Source organism: Pelophylax lessonae, assembly GCF_965119305.1.
Source record: "Pelophylax lessonae genome assembly, chromosome: 3".
Classification (NCBI taxonomy): Eukaryota; Metazoa; Chordata; class Amphibia; order Anura; family Ranidae; genus Pelophylax; species Pelophylax lessonae.
The window spans coordinates 451,380,544-451,393,002 of NC_138770.1; positions in this window are offsets into that span (position 1 = coordinate 451,380,544).

The following is a 12,459-nucleotide window of genomic DNA, read 5'->3' on the forward strand; positions in this document are numbered from 1 at the left end:
AATTTTGAATATAATGTGCTTATGGAGATCATTATGCAGTGCGAAGGCAGTTTTGCATAGCTTCACAGCTAAAAACCTGTAAGTGACAGCACAACTGACACCTCTGTGTGTGTATTAATAAACTTGTGGTGTGTCATGTGACTTTATAACACTTTTGTCTTCCTTCGTTTGAAGCGAAAAATAAAATTTTGAGGAAGATATACAAACTACATTCCTAGAACCTGGGATGTTTTAGGAGTAAAGATAACAAGTTTCCCCTAAGCAATGAAAAGTGTAAAAACTATGAAGTGTTTAGATGCTTACATAAATGAGATGAACTTTTAATGTTTTTCTGATGAAAAAACTTAAATATTTTTTTTTTTCTAATGCAATTACACTCTTTAATTGTGTTTTAACAATTTTTGTATAGACTTTTGATGTCTTTGTAATGCTTACTCCAGAAGGAGCTGCTGTAAATTTGCCCAGGTTCTTCCACAGTGGATTGTCATGCAGCCAGGCACACGCTCACAGTCACACTTCCCCTCAAAAACAAGTCTAGGGGGGGGGGGGTTTGTTGTTTTTTTTTGGAGTAAATTGGAAAGGGTTAAGGGAATTGAGTTGGATAATGCAAAAAAAGAGAACTGATTAAGGACAATAAACTCCTTTCTGAAAAGCCGAAGTAGAAGTCCTTGCTTATAGCAAACTTCAAATGTAAGAAACGGGGGGTGGGGGGTTCCACTGGATCAAAACCACATTGTTGACAGGAGATTACATGGTACCCATGGTACTCCTATTGCCTTAATGTACCTTATCATCAAAGCAGAAGATTGATGCAGTCCCGTGACAGAGGTAATGGAATGCAAAAAAGAAGGGGGGAGACCAGAACTCTAAGACTGTCACAAGGGGACACACAGGTAATGGTAGAAAGTCTTTATTGAAAAAATTAAATAACACCAATTTTCTTTTATTATTGGTGTTTTTAAATTTTTTCAATAAAGCCTTTCTACCATTACCTGTGTGTCCCCTTGTGACAGTCTTAGAGTTCTGGTCTCCCCCCTTTTTTTTATAGCAAATTCAGCCTTGGCTTGGTAGTGGAAGCAGTTAAATGCAAACTCCTTTCTTTAGAACCGCACATAGGTGTGCGCAGCCTGTTGCATTAGGGTGTGCACCCCAACGCTCAAACACACATGCCAACATTTGGAAAAAATTTCCAGAGACACCTGAATTCAACAAGCAAATATAGGCAGGGAATGTATTTTAGTTCGGGGCAATCATTTAGCATGGGCGTGGTTCCACAAGAGGCATATTGTTAATCTAATGGCAAGAGAGCTTTATAGTTAAAGGAAAACATAAGTAAACAAAATCAACAAAAAACACGGGTAGTAACAATCAAACAATACATTGATCCCAAAATTTTAAAGGAAGACTGCAGACATTAACAATGCGAACAATGATTCTATACAGTAAAGAAATGGTGAAAACACACTTTATATATAAAATGAAGCTGTCCCATGCAGTATGTACATGAGAGGAGGATGTGAAACAAGCAGTATGTGTTATATCATATATATATTTATTTATTTAGGTAACCCCCAAGCACTCGGTGTATGTCCAGATAACCTGAATTTACTTTATGACCATTCCATTTAACTCTGCATTGACCCAAACTCTGTACAATCCAAAGTGTAATCTCACCACATAAACTAAACACTCTAAGGCTAAGTTCACATCTATGCGTGTGAGGAATGCGTACAGAAAAGTATGTTTTCCCAACATGCACGAAGTGAGCTGCCATTAGGCTGATCTGTAGCAGTGCCATTAATTGTTATTGGTACCCCCATGCATCTGCAAACATGCGCGCCAACCTACATGGTGCCGCAGTACCCTGCAATTTGGTGTGGCACGCTTTTGGAAAAGACTCAGGGACTTCTTTTTGCGTTGCTCATGCATAGGGCAGCTCATTGAAATTAATAGGATGCCCTATATGTGACGTGCAAAAAAACACACCTGTGCTTGGTCGCACATGTATGTGTGAACCAACCTTACTGTGAGTATTCTTTAAATAATCAGTATTCATACAACAGTGCTACCATGCAAATAGCTGTGAACACTGCCCAGCTATGTGCTATGTGTTAATTAACCACTTCCCAACTGCTGCTTAGCAGATATACTGCTACAGGGCAACCATTCTGGGTAGAATCATGTATATATACACGGGATTCTGCACTTCCACCTAGGGGGGCATGCTGCTTCTGCTGTGACTACATAGCTGATCATCAAACAGAGACACAGGATGGATCTTTGTCTTTGTAAACAAGGCAGATCTTCATTATTACAGGGGGGAAGGGATGGCGTTTGTTTCCCTGTAAAGCAGGGAATAAAATCCATCACTTCCCTTAGTAAAAGCACCCCCCACAACACACACAAATAAAACAAAAGGAAATTGGGACTTTATATGAAACATGTGGCTGCAATCAGAGAAAATATATCAATAAATATATCAATGAGCTGGCATAGGTATCGCATATATATACATGAAATTCATAACACAGCATAAACATATAATATCACATTTAATTTATAAATATACATTTTACATCACAACATAATGACATTGATACATCATTACTGGTTAATAATATTTAATATATGCATATAAGTCAGCCCATTACAACATAGCATGATACGATTGCACATAATGATGTCAATGATGTCCTATTAGATATTATGGACTAGCACCAGCATATACGATAAATAAATTAATACATTTAGGGTTAAAATTTGTTGCAATACATAAAAAGATAATAGGCACATGATAGTCATAACGTGGCATCCAAAACAGCTCTACGCGTTTCATGGTTGTAACCAATCATCAGGAGCAGATGCGAAATGTATAAATACTGTATGTGCGTGTCTATAATAAGATACATAATTGTTAGTATAGTACAACAAAAGGCCAAGGGGGGGGGAGGGAAACAAGGGGGAAGAAGGGAGGGGGATATACCTGTTGGCACTTGCAAAGTGCTAAGGTTGCAAAAATCGCATGAGGTAGATTGAAGGTGCATAGGGAATATCACCCATTCCTGGGAGCTGTGGCAAAGAGATCGAGGTGGAAGGTCAACACAACCACCACTGGATAAACATCTGGAAATTGTGGGGTACACCCTAATAATAATAATTTACTCTACAGCAGCACATTTGAGATATGTATTTGTTTCTTTGCTGATTTATTAGCTTGCCACCCTGACAGTGAAAAACGGCCAAGGTAGCTTAAGGTTAAGCCGTACCCCTTCTAATCTCCCATGTGTTCTTACACTCCCTGAGACTGAATAGTTTCCCACAGTACCTACACTGGGATCACCATTGAGGTATTTATATATTGCTATCATATCTCCTCCCAAGTGTCTCTTCTCCAGGGAGAATACGTTTAGTGGTTGTTGTCATTCCTCGTAATTAAGGTCCTCTAGTCCCCTTTTAAATTTTGTTGCCCTTCTCTGGGCTCTTTCGAGTTCCAGTACATCCTTCCTGAGGACTGGTGACCAGAAATGGATGGAATACTCTAGATGTGGCCAGACCAGAGTTTTATAAATTGGCTGGATTATTGTTTTATAGCTGGAGTAAATTCCCTTTTTAATGCACACTAATAGTCTACTGGCTTTGCTTGCTGCGGCTTGACATTGCATGCCATTGTTCAGTCTGTTTCAACTAGATCTTTCTCCATCCTGGATTACCCTAGAGGTTCTCCCCTCTAGTGAGTAACTTATTTTTTTTTTAGCCCCCAAGTGCATTACTTTACATTTTTGAACATTAAATCTAATTTGCAATGTAGTTGCCAACCCCATTATTTTATTCAGGTCTTGTAAAGTTTCTATATCCTGCTGTTTAGTACATGTTATTTATAACCAGCCTTTGGGAAAACCCCTGTAAACAGTTTTCTATCCATGAAAAAACCCTATGGTCCATGCCTACAGACCTCAGTTTGAAAATGAGGGGGGACCAGTAGCGGAACTATCAGGGTCGAAGCAGTCATGCTTGCGACCGGGCCCTGGAGTTCCGCCACCTGAGGGGGGGCCCGCCAGCCCCCGTTCTCTTACCGCGGCCACGGCGTGAGGGGGCCCGTCCGTCCGCCTGACTGTTCTGGCTAGTGGCTAGTATTGTAGCTGGCTGCCCTCCCCGATCGTTGTGCCGCACTGCGCGGGGAGGGAGGGGGAGGTGTTTACAGCGGCCGGGAGGTTGCTAAGAGGAGGCTGCCTGGCTGGGCTAAGTCTTCTGAAAAGCTGAAAAGCAGTCTGTGTATGCTGCTGCCTGCACTGCCCTCAGCCCTGCCGATCCTCCAATAAACAGAGGAGGCTGATGCAGTGAGGCAGGGTCGGACGCCGGTGATAAGCAGTCATCCGTACCTGGGACCGCCTCCCAGCTCCGCCCCCCGACTCCGGCTTCGGCTTCTTGTCTGATACATGGCTGTTCCTAGCACTGGGCAAGGTAGGAGAAATTCTCCCTGTCCCGAGGCCCCACACTGCCCAGCGAGTTCCAGGTTTCGTACTATCACTCTTCTCCCTCCGGCCCCATACTGCCCCCCTCCCATCATGCTGCTCCCCCCATACTGCCCCCACCTGGCACACTGTCCCCTATACTGCCCCCACCTGGCACACTGTCCCCCTATACTGCCCCCACCTGGCACACTGTCCCCCTATACTGCCCCCTCCTGGCACACTGTCCCCCTATACTGCCGCCTCCTGGCACACTGTCCCCCTAAACTGCCCTCCACTGCCCCCTCCTGGCACACTGTCTCCCTATACTGCCATCCACTGCCCCTGCCTGGCACACTGTCCCCCTATACTGCCCTCCACTGCCTCCTCCTGGCACACTGTCCCCCTATACTGCCCTCCACTGCCCCCTTCCCATCAGGCTGTCCCCCTCACATCATGTTGCCCCCCCATACTGGCACACTGTCACCCTATACTTCCCTCCACTGCCTCCCTCCCACCATGCTGTCCTCCTCCCATCATGCTACCCAACTGGTACACTGTCTCCTATACTGCCCTCCCCTCCCATCATGCTGTCCCCCCATACTGCCCTCCACTGCCCCCTCCTTCATGCTGTCCCCCTATACTGCCCCTTCCTGTCACACTGCCCCCCCTTACTGCCCTCCACTGCCCCCCCCTCCCATCACACTGCCCCTCTCCCATCACACTACCTCCCTCCTGTCACACTGCCCTTTCCCATCACATTGCTTCTCTCCGGTCACACTGCCCCCCCTCCAGCCACATTGGCCCCTCCCAACTCACTGACCCCCTAAAATCACACTGCCCCTCATACTGTCCTCCACGCCCCCCTCCCCATCACACTGCCCTCCTTCTGAAGGTGCCCCCTGTGCTCCCTCACCCAGATTGAGGCACCCTAATACAGAAGGTGTAACTGTGTGTGGCAAGTTTAGTGGGAGGATGTTGGTGGAGAACGAGGAGCTGCCCTGCTCCCCGACAGCACTACCGGCATCCCCTCTCCCCCTGATATCTTAGTAAAGCTCCAAAAATGGAGCTCCTAAAAAATTGTAAAAACAATAAAAAATAATATTGTAAATACAAAAAAATAAAAATGTAAAATAAAATGGTAAAAAATAATAAAAAAAAATATAACAAAAATTAAAAACTTCTGGCCCCGACCACTGCCATACTGACCATGTCCACTGCCATACTGACCACGTCCACTGTTCTAATGACCATGTCTACTGCCCTACTGACTATGTCTACTGCCCTACTGACCATGTCTTCTGCCATAGTGACCTTTCCACTGCCATACTGACCATGTCTACTGCCCTACTGATCATGTCTACTGCCATACTGACCTTTCCACTGCCATACTAACCATGTCTACTGCCCTACTGACCATGTCCACTGCCATACTGACCATGTCCACTGCTCTAATGACCATGTCTACTGCCCTACTGACTATGTCTACTGCCCTACTGACCATGTCTACTACCATACTGACCTTTCCACTGCCATACTGACCATGTCTACTGCTCTACTGACCATGTCCACTGCCCTACTGACCATGTCCACTGCCATATTGACCATGTCTACTGCCCTACTGACCACATTTACTGCCATATTGACAACGTCTACTGCCATACTGACCATGTCCACTGCCATACTGACCATGTCCACGACTCTACTTACCACGTCCACTGCCCTACTGACCATGTCCACTGCTCTAATGACCATGTCTACTGCCCTACTGACTATGTCTACTGCCCTACTGACTATGTCTACTGCCCTACTGACCATGTCTACTACCATACTGACCTTTCCACTGCCATACTGACCATGTCCACTGCCCTACTGACCATGTCCACTGCTCTACTGACCATGTCCACTGCTCTACTGACCACGTCCACTGCTCTCCTGACTGACACTATTCACAGTCGACATTGACACCACTGGTGGAACTACCAGGGTTGCAAAGGTCGCCCTTGCGACTAGGCCCTGGCCTTCCACCACCATGGCGGGGCCCAAGACTGCAGGAAGGAGGTCCGCTGCACAAGATGTGCAAGGGATCCACTGAGACACCATAAAGGTTCCTGGGACCAGTGGGAAGGGCTCTGGGCTTGGAGGGAAGGACCGAGGCCGGAGGTCGGGGGGCTCTTCTTGGTTTCTTGCACCAGGGCCCTAAAGGTTCTAGTTACGCCTCTGGGGGGGGGGGGGGGCTGTTTTAAATGCTTTTGGAATATCCAGATATACCACATCCACAGGCCTACCTTTATCCACAGACCTACCTTTATCCAAACTACCTTTGTTAGTGTATTTAAATCTGCTAGAACTTCTAACACTCCCCTCCCCCCCCCCAGACTGACAATGCTGCTGTCCAAAGGTGGCCCTTGTGCTCATTCATCTAGAGAGCAGGCACTCTAATACAGGAGGGAACATAGGGAAAAATCCTAAAAAAGAAAACTAATACTGCCACGACATCTAAGGATTGGTAAGCTGCAATGTATTACATTTTGGTTTTGGGCTTATTACTGCTTTAGGCTTGGTTCACACTTCTGTGGGAGTGGGTATTGCAGCGATTCCTATACCCACAACAACCCACAATAAAAATGCACTGCTCTACGAAAACGCATGGAACTGCCATTCATTCTGAATGGGACCCCCACGCAAGTAAAATTGCAGTGTATATGCGGGAACCTCAGGGAAAAAGCATGGTTGAAAAGAATATGCGATTTCCCTGCGGCTGCATTTTTAAAAGGTGCAGTCCATTCATTTGCACAAACACATGCATAGGAGTGGACCTAGCGTCATTCTTCACTTGATTCTCCATTCCACCCCCCCTCCATTAACTTTAAGCTGTATGTAGTGTTACAGAACAGTTTGATGGTCACAGACCATGTCAGCGAAACTGTATTCTAGTATCACAAATTTTGGATGTGTAATTGATTCTTTTAAACTTTTAGCTTAGCTTTAAAACAGAAGCAGCAGAAAAAAAAGGATTTTTTAGCATAGAATTTTTTATCCAGCAGTAATAGACTTAACTATAAGGGATCTAAAAGCCAAAGTTTACTTTATTATTATTATTATTATTTTTTTTTTTTTTTAAAGAATGAAAAATGTTTATTATAACAGCTTTTAAAATATTGTTTCCAAAACGTTTTACATAGGTAACCCATAGCACAAGGTTTCTTGTGAAATTCAACATAACACTACATTTTTTAAAGAGGTTATAAACCTCAGGCATGAAATATGAACAAAGCACATTTGTCTATACTATGTACGAAAGTGTACTCTTTAAAAAAAAATAAAGCTAAAGCGATCTGGCCCTGGCCAGATCACCAGGTGAAAACAGAGGGAAAAAGCCTAAGAAAATAATTACAGCCACCACATCTAAGAATTGGTAAGCTGCAATGTATTACATTTTTGCACGGGGTTTATTACCGCTTTAAAGAGACCAGAATAAAATAATGGAGACTGGAATATTATGAGGGATTACCAACAGGGTTTTTCCTTTCGCCATCTGATGCCTATATGCATTATAGGGTGTACTGCACTTCTAAATTGGGCAAAATAAAAGTTAAGGGCCAGTTTACACCATATAACCCATAAAAAAGTCAATTTTCCTACTTTATAAAGAGTTTGTGTAGGACTCACCAGGCTTACATTTTGCCCGCCTACCTAAAGTGTATCTAAACCCAAACTCTTGAACCAAATTTGATGCAAATTTTGCTTTAAAGTTATAAAAAGTCATCCTTTCCTTACCTTCAGTCTTGAACAGTTGTATAGATTTCTCTCTTGTACTGAAATAGTTTACTCTAATTTCACTGTCCACTGTGAGCTATTCACAATGTGCATTAGAAGATGCAGCAAGTCGTATAGTGCCTGCCTCATTTCCTGGCTGAAGGACATCCACCATCATCTTGTGCTTTTCTTTCTAACTTTACTGTCCAATCCTAAGGACTCAGCATTACATATGGATATTAATTAGGGCAATACCTTTGCAAATGTAGTCCATTTTGGAATGCCTACACCTCCAGGCTGACATCCATTCATCAAGGCATTTTTATATATACATATTTACATCAGGTGCTAAGGGTTTTTGAAAGGAGTACAGAGGCAGGGTTCCTTGATGTTTTCAGAAAGCTACAGTCATTGGTGTGCGCAGACTACGGGATTAGTGTGTGCACCGCAAAGCTCAAACACATATGCGTGTCTGTGTTACAAAGACAGACACACACTTATAAACATGGACAGCGTCAGTAGGGCAGTGGAGGGTGTCAGTAGGGCAGTGGATGGTGTCAGTAGGGCAGAGATTGGTGGCAGTTGGCAGTGTCAGAAGTTTTTTATTTTTATTTACAATTCTTTTAGGAGCCCCACTGTGGGCTTTGGTGAAATATCAGGGGTCTAAACAGACCCCTGATGCCTCACTTTTGAAACAGAGTAAGGGACTGGGGACAGAGATTCCTCACCCCCTGTGAATGAATGGGAAATGCTCTGTACTGAGCGGCTTCCTGTTCATTCACAAACTGAAGTTTTTAAACACACCGTTTACTAGGCTTCAGTTATGAATGAACACAGTGAATGATCTATAAAAATCATTTACTGTGTTCACTCAGAAAAGTAAGCGGCTAGTAAATGACACAGGCCCAGGCAGCAGGGGGAATTTAGGCTGCATGGGGGTGATTAGGGTGTGTACACCAGACACACCCCCTGTGCACGTCTATGCCTTCAGTATGTACTGAACCCTGCCAGCCTCTTCTATCAGCGATGATAGGCACAGAAACACTTGTTTTTCAAGGGCAACTCTTACTTGGTGCAGCTGCAACGCTGTCACCAGTTATTCTAACACATAGGGGTTGATTTACAAAAGGCAAATAGACTCTGCACTTTGCAAAAGCAGTTGCTCCAGTTGTTAATAAGGTAAAGCTCTACTGACTTTCATTATCCAATCATGTGCAAGCAAAAATGCTGCTTTTTTTTTTTATCTTCCTTGCATGTGATTGGGTATTCTTTGTAAGGTGAAACTTTACCTCATGTATTAAGATCTGGAGCAACTGCACTTGCAGAGGGCATCTGCACTTTGCAAAGTGCACAGTCTATTTGCCTTTAGTAAATCAACCCCATAGTGTGCTGGCGCATTCTGCTATAGTAATTGCAGCAAAAAATGTGATATTCAGCCACTGCTGGATCATGCACATATCTAGAGGAAGTTCATACAAAGAGCATACAGAGAATCCACACCACAACATGGGGAGAAAAAATAATAATGCATTCCTGTTTTATCTACAGGGGTCTTTATTTAAAAGTATTATTTTATAAATGTTTAGTGTAGCCTGGTCGCAAGGCTGGTGTTGTTCAGACTGTTGTTTGTTAATAAAGTTTCTACACAGTACTGATTTGTTGAATTATGGGAGATGTCGTTCGGGGAGGAGTGAGAACCATGGATTGCCAGGGTGACTGAACTCTTCTCCCATAGAGCAAAGGGATTCGCGGAGCCCGCTGGGAGTGTCTTTATAAAGGGGGGCGGGATCAGGATTCGCTCTCTTGCCTCGAGGACAGCGTGCTGTGAGGAGGGAAAGAGCTGCTGCAGAATGAAGAATAGGCCGGAGGCCTATTGGATAGACACCGGAGACAGAGTGAGCGGTGTACAAAGAGGTCTCGGTAATCAGCCGAGCGGAGGGACGCCCTGGGAGGCTGTGATTGTCGCTGAGGAGAGCGGGACACTGCTGGAGTGGACTGTTGAATGCAGAGTTCATCACACTGGGTGAGAGAAATCTGATTTAAAGTGTCTACTGAACTTCTAGATTGAGTCAGGGCAGGTCTGAAAAGCAGTTCTAGTAGAAGGTCACCTTAATTCAAACGGTCGCCACAGGACACTGTAGCATTGGATAGTGCATGGCAGATCAGAAGGCCTAGGCGCTCCTTTTTTAGTTCCAGATTGACTGTCGCCTGTGGAGTACAGAAACCTATCTTCTCCCTTTCTGTTTGGATTACAATAAATTAATCACCTTTACTGTGGATTACAAATACTTTCTCTGGATTGGTTGAGGACACCTTTGCCGGCAAAGACTAGCAAGGCCTTGCGCATCCAGGAGACTCTTGCAATTCAGTGTAAAGGGGGCCCCCAAAGGATACAGAGTGCACTCTGATAGATAGCTTAGTGTTAAGATATTAGAGCTACTTTGACATTACTAATGTAGCCCTGCTCCCAGGGGAGTGGCTTAATGCAGGTGTATCCTCTTCACTTCTTTCACCCTAAACCTGCTCCGACCCAACTGACACTATTTGTTCTGTCATATTAAATGATTGAGACCACAAGTATTGCAGTGAAAGAACAAATTTACTGCTTTTAGATTTGAAATGAAATAAGAGTATACAAACAGAATCAGATATAATGCAAAAGTTGCCAATGAGGTTGATCCTGAGTTCCCAACCAAGGATTTAACTAGAGTTCAGCACTCAGGATCTGGAACACAGACCACACATATATATGTAAATGAGTACATATATATGCTAGAGGACTGCGTTCAGCAACAATAATGACACACTGAAAATTTTAGTTTATATAGAGAGTGACCGCAAATTAAGATTGACTACACTTAGTGAATAACATAGAATAAACAGTATAACGATACTAGCTCAGTTATCAGAGTGCACTCTGTGTACTAACGGGGGCCCCCTTTATGTTGAGTTTCCAAAGTCTCCTGGAGAGTGAGGCCTCACTAGTCTTCACCGGCAAGGAATCCTAGGTTAACAGCCTAGGACTGGACAGAGGGCTTAAGGCCTAATTCACCCACCTCGCACTATATGAAACTGCAGTGTCCAGTGGTATCTCTATAACTCAGTATGGCCTTCTTATTCAAACAGTTTGGCAGTCCTGCCCTGACTCAGTCTAGGTCTGTGATTGATGTAGATATAGATACACGATGTCTCTCACCCAAACCGGGAACTCTGCTTTCCGCTGCAACCAGGCCCCGATCTGCCTGTCAAACGACCTTCCACTCGGTCACACTACCGAGTCTCCTCCGCGCACACACACACACATCACTCGCCTCAGCTCCAGTGTCCGCCACTAGGCCTCCGGCCTGCTTCTCTGTGAACCCCAGCAGCTCTTCCTCTTCTTTACAGTGTGCTGTCTTCGAGGCAAGAGAGCGAAATTGGATCCCGGCCCCCCTTTATAAAGACACCCCCAGCACGCTCCACGAGTCACATTGCTCCCTGGGAGCAGAGTCTCCTTACATAGCAGTCTATGGTCCTGGCTCCTCCCGGATCTACATCTCCCATAATTCAAAGTCACTTTAATAACAAACAACAGTTTGAACAACACCAGCCGTGCAACCAGGCTACATCAATACTGTTATGCATTTCTTGTGGTCACTCTCGCATTACACTTGAGAAGGAGTGTATTTACAGATTTTCTGAAATATCAATTCTCTATTATATATCAATATATATAGTTACATATTTTACATAGTTTGTGAGGTTGAAAAAAGACATCAGTCCATCCAGTTCAACCTATGATGTGTGTGTGTGTTTGCTGTTAACCGTACATTGTATACCCCTGTATGTTGTGGTCTTTAACCACTTTACCACCGGAGGATTTAGCTGTCTTACGTCCAGGCCACTTTTTGCGATTCGGCACTGTGCGAATTTAACTGACAATTGCGCGGTCGTGCGATGCCGTACCCAAACAAAATTTACATCCTTTTTTTCCCACAAACAGAGCTTTCTTTTGGTGGAATTTGATCACCTGTGCGATTTTTACTTTTTGCGCTATATACAAAAAAAGAGCGTAAATTTTGAAAAAATAACAATATTTTTCACATTTTTTTATATGAAATTCCCCCCCCAAAAAATGTAAAAATCAAAATTTTTTTTAATTTTTGGCCAATTTGTTTTCTGCTACCTATGTTTGGTAAAAAAAAAATCACAATAAGCGTATTTTGGGAAGGGGTTAATTTTATTGGAGAGGGAGGGGTTAATGTATGCCTGG